This window comes from Apium graveolens, chromosome 9 (assembly GCF_009905375.1).
Source record: "Apium graveolens cultivar Ventura chromosome 9, ASM990537v1, whole genome shotgun sequence".
In the NCBI taxonomy this organism is placed as follows: Eukaryota; Viridiplantae; Streptophyta; class Magnoliopsida; order Apiales; family Apiaceae; genus Apium; species Apium graveolens.
In genome coordinates this window covers 20,187,861-20,209,176 of record NC_133655.1, presented here as the reverse complement: position 1 = coordinate 20,209,176, position 21,316 = coordinate 20,187,861, and positions in this window count along the sequence as shown.

The window sequence follows — 21,316 nt, the reverse complement described above, 5'->3', positions numbered from 1 at the left end:
AATAATCAATATAAATAATTAAACTTGTAATTAAAAAGAAAAACATAAGAGTTCCTACTAGCACTAGGTCACACAAGCATTCCACTTATGCTAGTAGTTGTAAACAACACTAACACAAGATGCTATATAAACTAAATATCTTTCTTTTACAATATCAATATGGAACACAATCCCCATAACCCATTTCAAACAAACAACTTTGTCTCAATATATTCATGGATTCCACTAAGAAAATGTCTGAGATCCAAATACGAAAGTTTAAGTCCTCATGTCAAGGAACAACCTCTAAGTGTTAGCTTCCGGAAATCATATCAAGAACATATATAAAATATTACTCAAACTTTCCATTTTTAACAATCCCCCACAAATCCATAATTGTCGGTACCCTTCCGGGTTTGAACCCTCCTAAGTCCTCTACTTCGATGGCTACCAGATACAGATGGAATGTTTCACCTTGAATCTTTATTCGTTGGGTGTAACCACACTCCATAGACGACGACAAGTCAAAGGCTATGGTGCCAATCTACGGCTTTGAGACTCTAATGGTCATGTCTCGATCCTGTTCGTCAAATGTTTCGAGGAATAACCATTTTCTCTAATTGTGACCACACAATTACATTCGCTTAGTTGGGCATCTCCAAATATGTACTGCTAACATCTCGTCTTTCGACTTGACCCCATTCAGAGTTTACAAATTCTGACACGGTATTTGGTCCATCAGAATTTATCAAATCCTGATCCAAAACTGTTATAATCAGAGTTATTAAAACTCTTGCTAACTAGCAGTTCAAGTACCTCTTATGATTTACAGGGGATAGACTCAGATACATAAGTATCTAAATGTATATGGTAGAGGTACTACCAATTCATCCTTACAACTTTTTATTACCACACTGAATACACTTCGAGGGATCTCCTCTCAGATGTATTGAGTTCCCGCTGTCGATGAATTATGATGGGTTACCAGTCCTATCCCCAACCTCGACTTAAGGACTACAGCATGCTCAAGCCCCTTAGTCAGCGAATCAGCTATATATCCCGAGTTCATATGAACTCTATAGCAATAATCCTATCAGACACAAGAACCCTTATAGACTTCAGTCTAACTTGGATCTGTCTCTTTGTTTTAGCATTATACTTCACACTTCTGATCTTGTCGATAGTTGTACGACTATCACAGTGAACAAAAATGGCGGGAAGCGGCTTGCTTACTACAGGTAACATTGACATGAGTCCATGTATCCATTCAGCCTCCGTCCCTGTGGCATCAAGTGCACACAACTCAGCCTCAAAAGTAGACCGAGTAATCAAAGTCTGTCTTGAAGACTTCCAGGACACTGCTCCACCGCAAGGGTAAACACATATCCAGTCACTCCATTGGAACCAGATTTCTTAGCTATCCAACTTGCATCATTGTACCCCTCGAGTACCCCGGAAATCTTCGGTTATGCAAGTCAAGGGAAATAGTTCCCTTCAGATATTTAAGAACTCTATCCAGTGTCTCCCAATGAGACTTGTTTGGACAGCTTGTAAATCTAGCCAACTTAGACACATAATAAGAAATATCTGGCCTAGTCACATTAGCAACATATTGCAAACTCCCAATAATCTGAGAATACCTTAAGTGAGACATAGGAACTCCTGAAATATTCTTGACTAAGGCAACTTTTGAATCATATGGTGTACTAGAGATTCTACAATTTGAATAACTGTACTTCTCAAGTATAGATTTCTCTATATATTGAGACCGTGACAAGGTTATTCCATCAGTTGACTGAGTTAACTTGATCCCAAGAATCACACTAGCCTCACCCATATCCTTCATCTCAAAGAGCCTCTTCAAGAAACTCTTTATCTCATTAATAATCTCAATATTGGTTCCAAATAACAAGATATCATCTACATACAAGCACACAATCACACAATCATTACCTCTAACCTTATAGTAGACACACTTTTCACTTTTATTAACTAAAAACTCGAAGTCTAAAATAGTTTCATCATACTTTTTATGCTAGTCTATAGGTGCTTGTTTAAGGCCATAGATGGACTTGACTAGTCTACATACTTTCCTCTCATTACCAGAAGCAACAAATTACTCGGGCTAATCCATATAAATCTCTTCTTCAAGGTCACCATGAAGAAAAGATGTCTTTACATACATTTGATGGATGATAAGACCATGTACAAAAGCCAATGCAATAAGTATTCTGATTGTTATCATTCGGGCAACTGGAGAATATGTATCAAAATAATCAATGCCTTCCCTTTGCCTAAAGCCCTTAGCAACTAGCCTAACTTTGTACTTATCTATTGAGCCATCAGGGTTTAGCTTCCTCCTGAAGATCCATTTACATCCAATAGTAGAACACCCAGGAGGGAGATCAAATAACTCCCATGTTCCATTTGAAACAATTGAGTCAATTTCACTCTTTACAGTGCCTTTCCAATGCCTTAACTTCGAAGAATCCATGGCTTAACGGAAAGTTAAAGGCTCATCCTCGACATTGTAAGTGATAAAGTCACTTCCAAAGTCCTTGACTACCTTTGCACACTTACTCCTTCTAGGTTCCTCTACTTCGTTAGGAGTAGAGCTACTACCAGGATCCACCCCCACATTTGTCATATTTTCCACATGGTCAGGAATAGAACTCGATGTGTGAGTGGGATCATCCTCAGAACTACCCAAAGGTATACCAGTCTTTATAAGGAATACTTCCTCAAAGAAAGTTGCATCACGAAACTCAACTATCGTATTCTCCACAATACCATCTATGTCAGATTTTAATACTAAAAATCTCATAGCAGTTGTGGTTTCAAGATAACCCATAAAGATGCAATCAACAATTTTTGGACCCAGTTTCTTTCTCTTGTGTTCAGGGACATGCACCTTAGCAAGGCACCCCCACACACGAAGATAACTCAAACTTGTCCTACGCTTTCTCCATAATTCATATGGTATCTTGTCCATATGTTTCAGAGCGACTCTATTCAGATTATGGCAAGCCGAATTCAGAGCCTATCCCCACATGTACTTAGGCAACCCAGAATTAATTAGCATACTGTTAATCATATCTTTAAAAGTTCTGTTCTTTCGCTCTGCCACCCCATTGGACTCATGTGTGTATTGTGGAGTAACCTCATGAACTATACCATTGCTTGCACAAAATTCATTAAACAAGGTACTCGTATACTCACTACCTCTATCAGATCTCAAACGTTTAAGTACTTTGCCAGTTTGTGTTTCAGCTTTATTTTTATACATAATGAATTTATCTAGTGATTCATCCTTATGTTTAAGAAAATAAACATAACAATATCTACTACAGTCATCTATAAAGGTAATGAAATATCTACAATGATCCTTAGTCAACACATCACCAAATTCACATATATCTGAGTGCAATAAATCTAACAAGTCTGAATCCCTAACAACATTATGAAAAGGTTTCCTTATTTGTTTAGCAATTACACACACTTGACACTTAGATTTCTTATCAATGGGGTACTTTGGAATCAACTCTAAATTCATCATATTATTTAGAGCACCAAAATTTAAATGATCAAGTCGTAAGTGCCACAAATCAGATGATTCTACACAATAAACTGAAGGTGCAATACTATCATTCATAAAACCACCCAAAATGGGTTCAACATTTATTAAAAACAAACCATCATACAAGTAACTCTTACCAAAGAATGTATCAGTATGAGTAATAACTACTTTATTACACTTCAAAGAAAGTTCAAAGCCGTTTTTAACTAAACAACTTCCACTTATAATATTTCTACGAATAGAGGGAACATGATGCACTCTAGTGAGAGATAGAATCCGCCCAGAATCAAACTTCAGGTCAACGTTTCCTATTCCAAGCACTTGTGCAACACTAGCATTCCCCATCGTCACTGTCACTCCATGAATCTGTTGATAAGATACAAACAAGCTAATATCAGCACAAATATGTACATTAGCTCTAGTATCAATCAACCACTCATGTGACAGATAAGTGGAAAGTAGTAAAGGGTTGTAAGTAAAATACTCGTCATCGGTCGCAGAGGCAACAACCTCACCAATGACCATGTTAGCTACTGGCCCACTCGTGGTTCCAAGTCCAAGCACAGTATTTGCTTGAGCTACCACTCCAGCTTTCTTAGCTTTCTTACTTGAACAGTCCTTGCTCCAATGACCAACCTGTCCACAAGACCAACACGGTTTGTTTGCCTTTGGTTTCTTAGCTTTGGTCTTGTCAGGTTTAATGTTAGCCTTCTTAGTGACTACCTTTCTTTTCTGTCCTACAGTCACTAAATTCACCTTCGAGCTCCCATGTTCCACATGCATCACATGTTCTTGTTTAGACTTGTGCTGCTCATGCACATAGATGTCTAACATCAAGTTATTCCAAGTGATCTCTCATTTCTGTTATTTCAGGGAGAGAGCAAACTCTTCCCAAGATTTAGGGAGCTTTTCAATCACAGACATCACTCAAAACTTCTCAGGCAAGACCATACCGGACTCACCCAAAGCATGAACTAACATCTCAAACTCATGAACCTGTTCAATCATGGATTTTCCATCCACCAGCTTGAATTCAAGAAACCTAGCCACATAATACTTATCAAGTCCATGAGAATCGGTATTATGGGTTTGGTCCAGCTTATACCATAAGACCTTAGCAGTATAAGCATTTGATGAATAAACATCGAATAAGGTGTTCTCCAAGGCTGCCAATATGGCTACCCTAGCCACCCCATCCTTCTCAGCCAATAAAGCATATGCCTTAATAGATTCAGTCTTCTCTTGATCTAACCCAGGAGGATCATATTGTACCACTAACCATAGACCCTTAACCGTTAACCAGAGCTTCATCTTTTTCTGCAAACGAGAAAAAAAAGCTCCACCACTGAATTTATTAGGCATGCCCGATAAATCAATTGGCTGGGGAAAATGATACATGGTTTCAATGGTAGTAGTACACTAGAACCAGAACCAGTCTCAACAGTTTTAGAAACATCACCAGTTTCATTAACCATCTTGATAATTAACTATATATAACTATAATCTCTTCAAGATTGTTGGGTATAATTCTAACTACACAACAACAATGAGCAGTTATATATATAATAACAAGAACAAGGCAAATAACTAAATAACCAACTAACGAAACAAAACACGAAGGCAATAACAAACTATAAAGACTGTAATTGACAAAGAAAGTAAGGAAAACTGATCTCTTATCGCTTTCCAAATTCTGATAAGAAGAAGAACACAACAGCTGAGTCGCCAAACCCTTCAAGAGGACTTGACTGTTCTTGAAGAGATTATTGACCCCCACTTAAGATGTGATGGAATGCAGCAATATTGCTTTCAGGATAAAACAACAACAAACCAATCTGACCACAGAACCAACAAAGATCAACGACGATTTGCACCTCAGTTTGCCCATAAAAAACCTATGCAACTCATATATGTTTGCGAGGTAGGCACCGAGACTTGTGTTTTTTTTCAGTATACCTCTTAATATATAGGCATCTCAAGTTGCTCTTCTATTTTACTTGATGTGGTATCTCAAGTAACAAAACAGAAAAAGTAAACAAAATGGGTTTTTCTTGTTATTTATATTATATCCTGATTAATTAATATTAATATTACAAAATATATTCATAGTATGATTAAAATAATCCTTACTCAATATATTTAATATTAATAATTAAATAAACAATATAAATAATTAAACTTGTAATTGAAAAGAAAAATATAAGAGTTCCCACTAGCACTAGGCTACACAAGCATTCCACTTATGCTAGTAGTTGTAAACAACACTAACACAAGATGCTATATAAACTCAATATCTTTCTTTTACAATATCAACTAGTAATATAGCCCGTGCTTCGCACACGGGAATTTCTTGCAATATACAAAATTTATTTTAAAAAAAATTTAGTGCAATATCGCAAAATTCATCATACCTTGGTATTTTTAAAAAAATGCAAAGGTTAGCATAGGTGGTTGATACTTGAATTAGTATGTTGAAACACATAATTATATTTAATTATTTACGATTATGAAAATGTACACGGATTAAACTTTAAATTTGTTAAAAATAATTTTAAATTAATTATGTTAGTTAAATTACATCACTAAAACAAATTGTGCGTGCAATACAATACTGTATAATAATTTAAAGACATAATATTGATAAATTGCTAATAAATATAAATAAAATTTATAATGTTTTATGAATTCCCACCACAAACATTCAATGAACTGGTTAAAACATCCAATATCCAATATCACTGCGCATTTGAAAATACTTCGGTATTAATATTTTATCGAATATATTGGCAATTTTAAATCCTCAAGATCTTTGATGATGACTAATAGTTTTACTCGCAAAAAGCGGTTCATCAAATCCTTCAAATTCAAGATTGAAACAAAAAAACTTGATAAGATATTAACAAGAAAAAGGTATAAACAATATAACTATAATTTAAAAGTAAATAAATAAATAAATAAATAAAGTTAAGATATTTAATATTTAATATTAATATAACATAACTTATAATAAAAACACCTTTTCTCTCATTATTATTACCACCTCCAAATCAGGATTAAGATATATTTTTGATGTAGGAAAATTGGTTATTGTTATTGAGACTTTCAAAAATATAAAAGTGCAATAATTGTTAATAAGTTATAAATTATTATGTGAAAAATATGAAACTAAAAGTAATAATATTAACATTATGTCTCTTAAGGATGACCTTGTACAAAATCACAGCTATAAGAGATTTTAATGCTTGGTCAAAAACTTGATTCATAATCTTTAATTGTTTTTTCACTGCATTAATTGATTGATATGAAAAGATGAAAGTGTAATGATTTATGATTGATAGATATGGATCCAAAAGGAAGGAAAAGTTGATAAGCGATATCTAGGTAATTTTAAACTTTCCTTTAGTTAGTTTGTAGAAAGAAGCTTGTTAGATCACACACACTGTAGAGGGGGTGAATACAGTGTAAAGTACAATCAAATCGAACTCTAAAAACTCAAGTAACAGAAAACAAACTTTATTGAAACAATAAACTCTGTTACAGTATGGAACTGTTACCTCTCAGTGATGAATAAATATCACGAGAGCTGCTAGGGTTACAATGAATAATCTTCTCAAAATATGATAACACTTATAGTGTAAACCCTATGTTTGTGTTTATATACTACACGGTTACAAGATAATCGCTAATTGATATAAAATATAATTCTGCTTCCTAAAATATATCAATCAGATATCTTTTCTTCCAAGTATTCTATTCTTCATAGAATTCCTTCTTCATGCATATCTCTTCTTATGTTTATCTCGATCTTCTTTCCTTTAATCAGCTACTGTCCTTATCTGAACGTCCTTCAACACTTAAGTTCTGATATCCATCTTCTGATGATTATCTCATGATAATATAAGTACTGATATCCTTAAGTCCTGACCTCCAGTAAGTACTGATTTATCCTATAAAAGTAAGATCTAAACATAAATCATATTAGCCATGACATTATCAAATATATCTAACAATATCCCCCAACTTGTAAATTAGCATAATATACAAGTTTAATAGATATTTGATGATGTCAAAAACATTAAGTACAAATGCATGAGAATTAGACTAGATAACTATAACTTACAGTCCTTAAAGCTTTACCAATATTTAACTTCTGATAACAGCTTCGGTCTGTACAAATATCAGAATTTAATCAGTTGTAGATCTCGACTTGGCTTCATCTTCTGATCTCTCTGATGTCAGGAGTTGTTCTGAGATAGTTCTTCAACAAACATCTCTCAACATATCTAAGTTCATCAATCATCCTCCTTTTAGCATCTTTAAGCTCTGGAGTATCTTCACCAATTTGAAAGATTGCAGCCCTGAGATCATTAATCTTGGCTTTTCTTATATCCTGATCCAGTCTGATCAAATATGCCTTATCAGACTCAAGATTGAATTCCACAGCCCTGTAACCCAGAAAGGTAGTTATAATTTTAGCAGTGTTGGGCTTCATTTCAACTATATCACCCTTGTGATCTCTGTACTTTGGAACATATGTGCTGTCAAACTTAACAGAATAAAGCCTTTTCTGTCTCTGAATCTGATCTTTCAAATAGTTTGCAGCAATTCCTATCAATCTGTCATCCACTTGAAGTAAGAATAATACATGCTCCAATTCTTCAAAATACTTCAATGGAATGGCATTTGGCCTTATATGATAAACCCTACCATCTGTCATGAAGTACAACAAGATGTGTTCTTTCAAGTAGGTATGGTAAACCATTTGTACAGATTCCAGTTGATTCAATCTCTCAGGAGTTGCTCCAATACCTGGTTCACTCAAGGAAGTTGGATCACTGGTAGTGTTCTGTATTCTTCTTTCATCAGCACTTCCCAATCCAGTTTTATCTCTTGCTTCCTTTCCAGTAACTACTCTTGCTTCAAAATCACTTACAGCAGTCTTCAAAGGTTGAGTCTGTTTTGCTTTAGTGAATCCTGGTAGGAGTTTCTTTGATCTATCTTCTGATATCAAGTTAACTTGAGCTGTGTCAGAGGTTACTTGCTTCTTCAAAATATCAGATCTTACAGTCTCTTGACTCTGAACAACTTGAGCCATGTCAGAGGTTGTTTTAAGAACTTTTCTTGAAGTCAGAGCAAGATCATCCTTTTCATCAGTGATTTCTTCATTCTCAGGAGGCACATAAACCTTGATAGGTTCATCAACCTTTTCTTTACCCTTGGATCTTGGATCTATCTGCGGTTGTGATTTAGCCAATATTGTTTCAGTATTTGTCCTTTCTTTTATCACAATGCCTTTGAGTTTTGGAAGTGTCTTTTCACCAGAAGCTTCAGATTTAGATGTGACTTTCTCTGATTTAAGTCTGGCTTCTTCTTCCATTAAACTCTCCAAGTCCATTCCTGGATTTTCCTGAAGAAATAACTGTCTTGACATTTCTTCATCAAGATCTAAAAGTTCATCAGAACTTTTCCTTTTACCAGTAGCAGAACTAATTCTTTTCCCAGTATCAGAACTTGTCCCGTGACTTGTGATTTCAGCTTTTCTTGATGAGAAACCTCTACCTCGACTATGACCTCTACCCATTCCAGAGTTTCCTGTTTCCTTGATCATCCCTTTCATCATCCTTCCCTTGCAGTGTCTTATCAGTCTTGCATTTGGACTTAATTACTTTCTCCCCCTTTTTGGCATCAGCACGTAATAGAAGAGAGACAAGCAATTCCACTGAGGCTTGGATTTCATTAAGTTGAGATTGCTGAGAAGCTTGATTTTTCAGAATATCATCAATCTGAGATTGTTGAGTCTCTTGAGTCTTCTCAATATAAGCAATCCTATCAAAGGTAGGTTGGAAGAACTTTTTCTTATCAATCTTTTGAATTTGTTCTTGTTTGATGAATTCTTCATGAATCTTGTGTAGCTCTCATGAGTAGTAGAATGAAGACCTTGTAGATGTTTAGTACTCAATGCAGTGACTCTAAGCTGTGTTTTGAAATCATCAGTATTTAACATCTCATCAGGTTTTGTCAATTACTCAGCCAGATTCTTTGCAGATGGAACACAAGTAATTGAGTTCCATTCCTTAGTCCACTCCTGTCCTGCAGGAGTTTCACTCCAAGGCACTGGTGCTTCTCTTGTAACAAACTTTTTAACAAGTTCAGATTTAAGAACAGTTTGTTGAGGGGCATGTCCTGAAGGACCTGCTTCATCAGCATCTGCATTTGGAGCAGCATCACCAGTATCTCCAGCATTTGCAGCATCAGAATTTACAGAATCAGTATCTTCTGATAAAATAACAGTGTGAGTAGCAATGGAGGCTTCAGCATCCTCTAATTGCTGATCTGGTTCCAAGTTCTGATCAACAGCCATATCCTGATGCTCACCTATATTCTGATCATCAGCATGTAGATGCAGAGAAAGTGTAGTAGATAATTCTGGAGTTTGAGCAGCATCAGTAACAGGTGTTGTTGATGGATTAGTTGCTATTGGAGCTTCTAAGAAAATTACTTCAGGCACAACCAAGGTCTGGATATCTATATCAGCACTTGTGCCTGTATTAACAGGAGATAAAGTCTTAGGAGACACAGATGGTGTGTTGGCATTTTCAGTAACAGCTTCCTGAGTTGGAGTTGATGGAGAAACAGTGGCTTTAGCAGATTCTGGTTCTTGTGAGATCAGAGATTCCTGATCTCCTTCCTTAGCTACTGCTTCCTCATCATCTGAAATTGGCTTTTTGCCCTCTGTTTCTTGTACCTCTTTGAAGATATGGATTCCTTGGGAGTTTCAGCAACATTCATTCTTCTAAGCCTTTTGAGAAGCTTAGATCCCCCAATTCCAGAATCCTTCTGAGAAGTCACTTTCTCTGCTTCTTTGACAACAGGTTCTGATGTAGAAACCTGTTCCTCACTGTCTGACTCATCTCTCAAAGCAATCCTTCTTCTCTTTTGAGGTGTTTGAGGAACAGTCTTTGTCCTCTTAGGCTTGGAAGATGAAGGCTTCACAGTAGGTTCTGAGGATGAAGATTGAACTTTCTGTGAAGTGGTGAGATATGATTTGAGATATTGCCTGAGGGTTGGTTGAGTAGTATGGGTAGTATGTTCTGATGGTTGTTGTGGTGTTTGGGAGGTTGTTGTTGGTTGAACATCAGGATAAACAGATCTATAGGATTCAGGATCAACATTTACTAAGATCTGTTTTACAGACTGAGGAATTTGTAAAGGTCTGACCACTTGTTTCTTAGTGTCAGCATTTACCAGGTCATTAAAGTAACGTTTTGCAACTTTGAAAGGTGGAGTTAAGGTACTGGCTAGTCAAGGTTCATCAGTACAAAAAGTATATATAAGTTGACAGAATCTAGCAAAGTAGACAACATTCCTATCTTCTGTCATCCTATCCCCAATAAAACCTATTACAGCAGTTGCAAAATCAAAATGAGTTTGGTTAATGATGGCATACCCGATGTGCTGACTCATTATAGGGATGGCATCAAAATTTGAACACTTGTTCCCAAAAGCTTTAGTGATGCAGTCGAAGAAGAAGCTCCATTCCCTCCTGATATGAGCCCGTTTCAACTGCCCAAGCTTGGCCAAACTCTGCTCATACCCCAAACTGGCCATTACCTCCTGAAGAGCTGATTCCTCTGGAGTTGAAAAAGTACATCCTTCTGGTAGATGTAGAGCCTTGCGTATTGTACCAGGAGTGACTGCATATGAAGAATCACCCACTTCGAAAATAATACTAGGAGTACCATTTTGACCACCATTATCAAAGTTTCCAGTCCTCTAGAATGTCAGAACTTGTTGGCTTGAGAAGACTGAAGGTTGGGTCAATGTATACCCGATTTCACTGTGTGCAAGAAGATCTTGCACAAAATGCAATTCAGACGGAGCTTCAGCATTATCAAGAATTGCAGCATAGTTGTTTGGAACAAATTTAGCTCCATCAATGATTAAATCCTTAGGTGTCATGAAATTAATCAAGATTTATAAGTGCCTGTTAGGTGTTTGATAGAATGTCTATATGAAAAACCAACGTTAGAAGAAGAAAGAGAGTAAAAGCAAATAGAGAGAAAAAGTATAAAAGTGAATAAAAGATTAGAAAATCCTCTCTCTGTCTTACTTATACTTTTGAAAAAATGTAACCGTTGGACACCTGTCAGACATGCAGTAATAACGAATAGTTAATGGGCACAGGAAAACAGTAATCATTACTTACCCACTTGCAGTTTTTCAAGGAAAAACCGTTCCACTTACCCAGTTATTCCATTAAACAAGGTAAATCAATTTTAATTCAGAATTGAAACTGTTCCCACTTATTCAATTTTTTTTTTACTGCAACACCAATATTCTGAAAAAAAAATCGAGTAAAAATGACCAAAATAAATCAGATGAGCAAGTACTGATAAAGTAAAATCAGAACTTAATTTAAAACAAAATTTATATGGTCAATAGAATATGAATATTTATCAGGATTTATCAATGCATTACAGAATATCTCAGAGACAAGATCTTGAAAAAAACAAATTTCATTAATATATCAAGAGAATACATTCATGAAATTTAAATTACATCAGAACTTTTACAAGATTGTCCTAAGCTGCTAAACCTAACGTCAACAGCCTTTGTCCTAGCTCAAGAAGCAGGGCAAGGCTGATGATGAAGAAAAATAGGAAGAAGAAAATAAATCATTTCTTCTTCCTACTCTCGACAAACAGAATAGCGAGTCGTATGATTCGCTCTTGCTGGCGGAGAGCTTCCAGCCTTTCCTCCTCCAATCGCTCCAGATGGCGATGGTAGTCCATGTAGAAGAACATGAGGTGGGTGAGTACCTTCTGGGGAACTGAGTCCCATATCTATCAGGAATGACAGTGATGTGCCATTCCTGCTGTTAATCGGCACAACTCAGCTCCATGTTGAATGTTTCATAGTTCAAAAACATATTATAATTGACCATGGTGTTGTTGATATAAAGATTATGAAGGTGAGTTTGTGATAAAAGATTTGATGGGAAGGCTAATGTGAAGTGGTTGTTTATATAGGCAAGAGAATGCTAGGAGACGCAAAGAAATTTAATGCTGACAGGTAGAATTAATTCTACCTCGTCTCCCCAGACTTGGAAAAAGAAAAACAGTCATTGGAAAGGTAAAAAATGGTTTAATGCACACAAGTAGCAAGTAAAAATTGACTGTGCATGTACGAGTATCACTATCCCTAAATATAGTGACTGTTAATCTTCCACTTCAACATTTTCTGGTTTAAACTGAGACTGTTTGCAAATTTTATCCACAAATAAGTCAAATAGAGAATCAAAATTTAATATAAGAACTTTAGACTTATATAAGAACTTAACAGTCATCAGAACATAATTTCTTAACTTGATAAATGAGTGCCTATCTTAGTAAGTCCTCACACAAGTTCTGATATAGGTTCTTCAGAACTTAATCATCAGAACGTGCAATCAGAACTTGTCCTCAGAATTTGTGCAATGTGACACAATAACTGTTCATCCAAAATAACATAGATCACCACAGTAATGTTCATCATTCATATGGAGTGTTTAGTGTGTGCATTAAGCTAAATATCAGACAAAGAGAAAATTCTGATTCCCTTCAGTACATCTTAGAAATAAGGCATAACTAAAACTTTACTAAAAACCTGTCATTATTCTGAAACCTACTATTGAATGAATTCATGCTTGAGTCCACCTCAACTATTTTGTGCTAATTTTGTGCATCTTTTTAAATTCCAGTTTACAGTGGCTTCTCTGTGTAAGTGAGTCACGACTGCTTATCAGAATTTATGCTATTATCAGAGTATTTCTCGAGTAATCATAGAGTGTGAAAAGTCACCAAGAAAATATTTTATTTGCTTTTCTGATACATATTACTTAATACCAGCAATGCACTTGGGTCTTCCCTTCCACATTTTTTACTCTAGATCTCAAAGGAGTACCTGATTTTTAATCCTTGTTTCTTTTTCTATTTCTTTTGATAAGTGAGGTTTATCAGCACTTAGTACATTCAACAGATTTATTAGCATCAGAACTTAACAGATGAGTAGTATTATTCTAGTTTGTGACTTAATAATAAGATAGACAAAGTAAATTCAACTAAGCTCAATATCAGAATTTGCTAGTGTCAATAGATTTCCACAGAAATAATTACTTCTAACATTGGATCATTAGTATATTGAAGATTACTAGGTCAGCATCTAGCACAAGTATCCTCATAGGATTGAGTAATTATATTAACAGACATATCACAATCAGAGTTTAGAAACTTACATCAGACAACAGTCAGTACTTTAGCAAATTTTCAATTAAGCACAGAATACACAAAAAGAGTCATTTCTGTAAATACTGATCATAAGGTCTAATGCATCTGAACAAAACTAAGCAGATTTAGAGAAAGAACCTGAAATCATTCCAAGTTCATTTACCAATCTTGTAAAGGTAGCTTCACACAGTGGTTTTGTGAAGATATCTTCTAGTTGTTGATCTGTTGGAACAAAGTGCAATTCCACTGTACCTTCATCCACATGTTCCCTGATGAAGTGGTACCTGATGCTGATGTGCTTTGTCATAGAGTGTTGAACTGGATTACCTGTCATAGCAATAGCACTTTGATTATCACAGTAAATAGGGATTTTGAAATATGTTAACCCATAATCCAGTAACTAATTCTTCATCCAAAGAATCCGTGCACAACAACTTCCTGCAGCAATATACTATGCTTCTGCAGTTGATGTGGAAATTGACTTTTGTTTTTTGCTAAACCAAGAAACCAATCTGCCTCCAAGAAATTGGCAGCTTCCACTTGTGCTTTTCCTGTCAATTTTGCAACCTGCAAAATCTGCATCAGAGTAACCTATTAGTTTAAAATCTGATTCTCTAGGATACCACAATCCCAGATCAGCTGTTCCCTTAAGATACTTGAATATTCTTTTTACAGCTGTTAAGTGAGGTTCTCTAGGATCTGCTTGAAATCTTGCACAAAGACAGGTAGCATACATGATATCAGGTCTACTAGCAGTTAGATAGAGTAGAGAGCCAATCATACCTCTGTAATCAGTAATATCTACTGATTTACCAGTATCCTTGTCCAGTTTTATTGCAGTGGCCATGGGAGTGGATGCACTTGAACAATCTTGTATTCCAAATTTCTTCAGCAAGTTTCTGGTGTACTTAGTTTGACAAATAAAAGTGCCTTCTTCATTCTGCATGACTTGAAGGCCCAGAAAATAGCTAAGTTCCCCCATCATACTCATCTGATACCTTGACTGCATCAGTTTGGCAAACTTTTTGCAAAGTCTGTCATTTGTTGATCCAAAAATGATATCATCAATATAAATCTGGACCAGAAGTAAGTCCTTTCCATGGTTGAGGTAGAACAGTGTTTTGTCTATTGTTCCTCTGTTAAATCCACTTTCCAGAAGAAACTGAGCTAAAGTCTCATACCATGCTCTAGGAGCTTGCGTAAGTCCATAAAGTGCTTTATCTAGCCTGTAGACATAATCTGGATATTTGGAATCTACAAAGCCTGGAGGTTGTTCGACATATATTTTCTCCTCCAATTCTCCATTGAGAAAAGCACTTTTCACATCCATTTGAAAGACAGTAAACTTTTCGTGAGCAGCATAAGCCAAAAATATCCTTATGGCTTCTAACCTAGCAACTGGTGCAAATGTTTCATCATAATCAATTCCCTCATGTTGAGAATATCCTTTTGCAACCAGCCTTGCCTTATACCTTGTAATTATGCCATCACTATCAGTTTTGTTTCTGAATACCCACTTTGTACCAACAACAGATCTATTCTTTGGTCTTGGCACTAGGGTCCAGACTTTGTTTCTTTCAAATTCATTTAGCTCTTCCTGCATTGCTTGCACCCAATCAGCATCTTGAAGAGCTTCTTCCACTTTCTTTGGCTCAGTCTGAGAGAGAAAAGAATTGTAAAGACATTCGTTTGAAGTGCCTGTTCTAGTTCTGACACCTGCATCAGGATTTCCAATTATCAAATCAGGTGTATGTGATTTAGTCCACTTCCTTGCAGATGGAAGGTTTTCTCTAGAACTGGATGCTCCCCCATGATCCATGTTGTCTTCATTTTCATTTTCTGGTGCTCCCCCTGAAACTATGCTCTCTGAGTTGGATTCTTCAGAATTTAGATTTTCAGAACTATCAGAACTTGGCTTATCAGAACTTGACGGATCAGAACTTGAAGAGCCAGATGTATGTTCTGATGCTTCTTGAGATGTGGTAAGATCTTGAGTATGCTCCCCCTGCATAGGTGCATCTTCCTTTGGCGTAGTCACCACAGTTTCAATAACATCAGAGTTTAATCCATCAGAGTTTACAATATCATGACTTAGACTGTCAGGATTTTCAGTATCAGAATTTGAGTCTTCATTTTCAAATCTCAACTGATCATGATCAATAAAATCTTCAAGTCCAGTAATCTTCTTGTCATCAAAAGAGACATTGATAGATTCCATGATCACTCTTGTTCTCGGATTATAGACTCTGAAGGCTTTTGTGGAAAGTGGATATCCAACAAAGATTCCTTCATCAGCTTTTAGATCAAATTTGGATAGCTGTTTAGGATGAGTCTTGAGAACAAAACACTTGCGTCCAAATACATGAAAATACTTTAGATTTGGCTTCTTTTTCTTCACCATCTCATATGGTGTCTTTCCTTGCTTGTTAATGAGTGTTGCATTTTGAGTAAAACAAGCAGTCTGCACAGCTTCTGCCCAAAAATAGGTTGGAAGCTTTGCTTCTTCAAGTATTGTACGTGCAACTTCAATGAGAGTTCTATTCTTTCTTTCAACAACTCCATTTTGCCGTGGAGTTCCAGGAGCAGAGAATTCCTGCTTAATTCCATGGTTTTTGCAGAACTCTTCCATTATCAAATTCTTGAATTCAGTGCCATTATCACTCCTTATGGTTTTCACAGAGTCTTTGACCAATATATCCAGATGTTTGACATGATCAATCAAGATAGATGCAGTTTTACTTTTTGTGTGCAAGAAATACACCCATGTGTATCTAGTGAACTCATCTACTATGACCAAGGCATATTTCTTCTTTGCAATAGACATGACATTCACTGGACCAAATAGATCAATATGTAGTAGATGATAAGGCTCAAGAATTGATGATTCAGTCTTGCTCTTGAATGAAGATTTTCTTTGTTTGGCCTTCTGACAAGAATCACAAAGGCCATCAGGAGCAAATACAGACTTTGGCAGTCCTCTCACAAGATCTTTCTTGACTAGTTCATTTATATTGTTAAAATTTAAATGAGAGAGTTTCTTGTGCCAATTCCAGCTTTCTTCAATTGATGCTCTACTCATCAGATAGATTGCAGAACCATCAGTACTTGTTGAAAGCTTAGCTTCATAAATGTTACCATGCCTGTATCCTTTCAGAACAACTTTTCCTTTAGATTTACTCACAACTTCACAATGTTCTTCAAAGAAATCAACATGATAACCTCTGTCACAGATTTGACTTATACTCAGCAGATTGTGTTTAAGTCCTGAGACTAGAGCTACTTATTTAATGATGATATTCCCAAGATTGATATTGCCATATCCCAATGTTTTTCCAATATTGCCATCTCCATAAGAAACACTTGGGCCAACTTTCTCCACAAAGTCTGATAGCAAGACTTTATTTCCAGTCATATGTCCTGAACATCCACTGTCCAGAACTAGGATATTTTTCCTGTTGCCCTGCAATCACAAAGACCACTAATGATTAGTTTTAAGGACCCAGACTTGCTTGGATCCTTTGGCATTATCAAGTTTGTTAACATTTGCAGCGGATTTAGCATCAGAGTTTATGTTAACATTTTTCTTATTAGAATTTACACTATCAGACTTTGTATCAGAATTTACACTAGAAGGAACAATGGAAACTTTCTTTAAAGAAGGTTTTATTTGATAATAATCATAGTACATACTATTATATTCCTTACAAGTATAAATGGAATGCCATAAACTACCACAATGAAAACAAGGATTTTGTGGCTTATATCTAACAGACTGACTCTTAACTCCTGACTTTGAAGGTAAGGAGTTTATGTTTTTATTCTTCCTGCAAAAAGAAGCCAGATGGTTAGAACTTCCACAGTTATGACACGTTTTCCTAGGAGCTTCAGGAACAGGCTTATAATCATTGCTTTTATTCACACCTTCCTTTCCATTCCTATTTTTCCTAGGTGATTTTACCTTGTTTGCATTCTTGACATCTTTCAGCTGTCTTATGCTTAAGCTGCTTCTTAGTCATTATGCCTATGTTTACTTCAGCTGTCTTTTCCTGTTTTAGTTTGTCAGAAGTTAATCCCTCTTTAACTTCTGATTTCTCATTATCAGACTTTACAGTTACAAACTTAACAGGTTTTAACTTTGGCTTTTGCTTAACAATAGGCTTAATTTCTACAGTTCCTTTATCATTCTTATCCTCTACATAACCTAAGCCCTCTTTCCAATTTTCACTACTTAGCAAATTTTGAGTTGTTCTGCCAGAGTTAGTCCAAGTCCTGATAATCTCTCTTTTCTTTTCTAACTCAGTTTTTAGAGATTCATTCATTTTTAGCACTTCATCCCTAACATAAAAAGCATCATCTCTATTCTTCTGAGTTTGATGGAACATAACTAACTCTTTTTCTAAGAAATTGTTAGGAATATATGTGCATTAGTTTGATGATATATTTAACAAAACACTTAAGTAGAAATTCAGTGTCTGTAGCCTCAACGGATAAGACCACTTTGGCTATCCGTTGATGGTGTAGCTTTACTTAGAAATAAGTCTAGTGTTGTAGCATATTTCAGTCTCTGTATTTAAGATGTAATTCTTAGAAGTTGAGAGAAACTATGAGTCATGTTGACTACTAGAAGATATGCAGATAAGAAGGCCAATTATAAATATTTCATGCCTTGTAATTTTGTATAAATGAAGTGGTATCAACGGATGACTTAAAGACCTTCAACGGATGAGAGGCTAAGCTTCAACGGATGTCTCTAAAGCTTCAACTGATAACATCCTTCAACGGATGAGTGCATCAACGGATGAAAGCTTCAACGGATGTTCTGTTGATTAACCGTTGATAAGTGGTAGTTGTACCTACAAACAGAGGCACGTGGGTGAACAGAGATAACTGAAATGTGGCAGCCTAATTTCAGGAACATCAGAAAAAGCAGCCGTTCTACTCTAGTATAAAGAGACATTAAGTCAACAAAGTACTGGAGTGAACTGGAGAAGAAACAAGTGGAGATCTTACTTTATTATTTTATATATCCTTGTCTTCACTTGTAAACTTGGTAATATATAAACCAAGTAGTAGCTAGTAATTAGATGAGAATTTTTCCAGAGCTGTTTAGAAAAATCTTGAGAGAAAAATTATCTAGTTTGTACTAGGATGCAGCTGTGATCAAATTCTTAGATCACAGAATTTCTGAAATACCATCTCTGGTGGAACAACAAATCCACCAGAAAAGTTTTTAAAGGTTTATTGTGTTCTTTACATTTGTGTTTGAATATATATCTGTCTGTATCAGCTTAAAGCAATTCACACACTTGTTCATCTTGAACACACAGTCTTTATAAACTGCTCAAAACTTGAAAAAGTTTTGAGATTTACATTCAACCCCCCTTCTGTAAATCTCATTGTTAGTTCTCTAGAAATAACAATTGGTATCAGAGCAGGCTCTTGACAAACAAAGAGTTTAAAGATCTTGGAATCTAACAAAGATGAGTAAGAAGGATATTGGAGTAAAAATCCCAGTTCTTGACAGAGACAGTTATCACCACTGGAAGGTGAAAATGCACCTTCATCTACTCTCCCAAGATGAAGGTTATGTAAACTGTATTGAGAATGGTCCTCACATTCCCCACAAAGTAGCCACAGTTGCTACGGCCACAATTGCTGTTGGTCAATCCATTCCAAAACCTAGAGCAGAATGGACAATGGAAGACACAGAAGAAGTCCACAAGGATAAGAAGGCTATGAACATTTTGTTTAATGGTCTTGACAAGGATATGTTTGATAATGTGATAAATTGCTCAACTGCCAAAGAGGTTTGGGACACAGTTCAGCTGCTGTGTGAAGGTACAGAACAAGTAAAAGAGAACAAGATGCAGCTTCTCATTCAACAGTATGAGTATTTTCATTTTGAAGAAAATGAATCTTTAAATGACACATTTAACAGATTCCAAAAGCTGTTGAATGGATTGAAGCTGTATGGTAGAGTGTACCAGGTGAAGGATTCAAATCTTAAATTCTTAAGATCCTTGCCAAAGGAATGGAAACCCATGACTGTCTCCTTAAGAAACTCTCAGGATTATAAGGACTTCACTCTTGAAAGATTATATGGAATCTTGAAGACTTATGAACTAGAGTTGGAACAGGATGAGGTATTGGAGAAGGGGAGAAAGAAAGGAAGTTCAGTTGCATTGGTAGCTGAAAATGAGAGGGAATGCAGACAAGAAACTGTGAGATCTACATCAAACTCCAAAGATGGTACAAGATATCAGGAATCAAGCAAAGGAAAAGAGCAAGTTGCTGAGAATGAAGACAACTCCAGTCAAGATGACTCTGATAGTGTTGATGAGCATCTTGCATTTCTGTCCAGGAGATTTGCAAAGATGAAGTTTAAGAAAAACACTAGAGCCACTAAACCTCATAAGAACATGGTGGACAAATCAAAGTTCAAGTGTTTCAATTGTGGTATAAGTGGACACTTTGCAAGTGAGTGCAGAAAGCCAACTTCTGAAAAGAAGAAATTTGACCAAGTAGATTACAAGAAGAAATATTTTGATCTGCTCAAGCAAAAGGAAAGGGCTTTCATTACTCAAGAAAAAGATTGGGCAGCTGATGGAGAGGAAGAGAATGAAGATGTGGAGTATGTCAACTTAGCTCTCATGGCTGATTCTGAGGAAAATGAAGTTAGTTCATCAAGCAATCAGGTAACAACTCAGGTAATCACTACTGATGTAACACAACTTACTAAAGAAGAGTGCAATGATGCTTTTAATGACATGTCTACTGAATTGTATCATTTGCGTGTGTCTCTTAAATCTCTTGCTAAAGAAAATAGTAGGATTAAAGAGAACAATCTGTTTTTAAGTAATAGAAATGCTATGTTAGAAGATAAGTTGATTGACCTAGAGAAAACCAAGCTGCATTGTATATCTGTTGAGAATGAACTAGCTGAATCTATTAAGAAAGTAGAAATACTTTCTAATCAATTAAAGAGAGAGCAAGAGGTGATTAAAGCCTGGAAAACATCTAGGGATGTTAGTGCTCAAATTGCCAAGGTCCAAGGAATTGAATCATTCTGTGAAACTGCCTGGGATAAAAACAAAAAGAAACTGGAATTAATTGATGGGCTGTCAACGGATGTGGAATCAACGGATGATGAAGGTTATCCGTTGAAGGAAGAAAATGAGCATCCGTTGAAGGTTCCTCAATTAAAACAGGCAGATGTTTCTAATAGTGAAAATCTAAAGAAACTCAACAAAAAGTTTGGTTCAACTTCCAAGAACTTTGTTAAAGAAGAAGCAAGCACATCCAAAGATGTCAGTAAGGTGAATATAGGGCACATGACCTTAGAACAGTTAAATAATAGGCTCAAGATGGTTGAGGATAAAAAGGAAACTAAAAGAAAATCTAACAGAAATGGGAAGGTAGGTGTTAACAAACATAACAATTACACACCTGATAGGTATGCTCCTAGAAAAAGCTGTGTGCATTGTAGTAGTGTTAA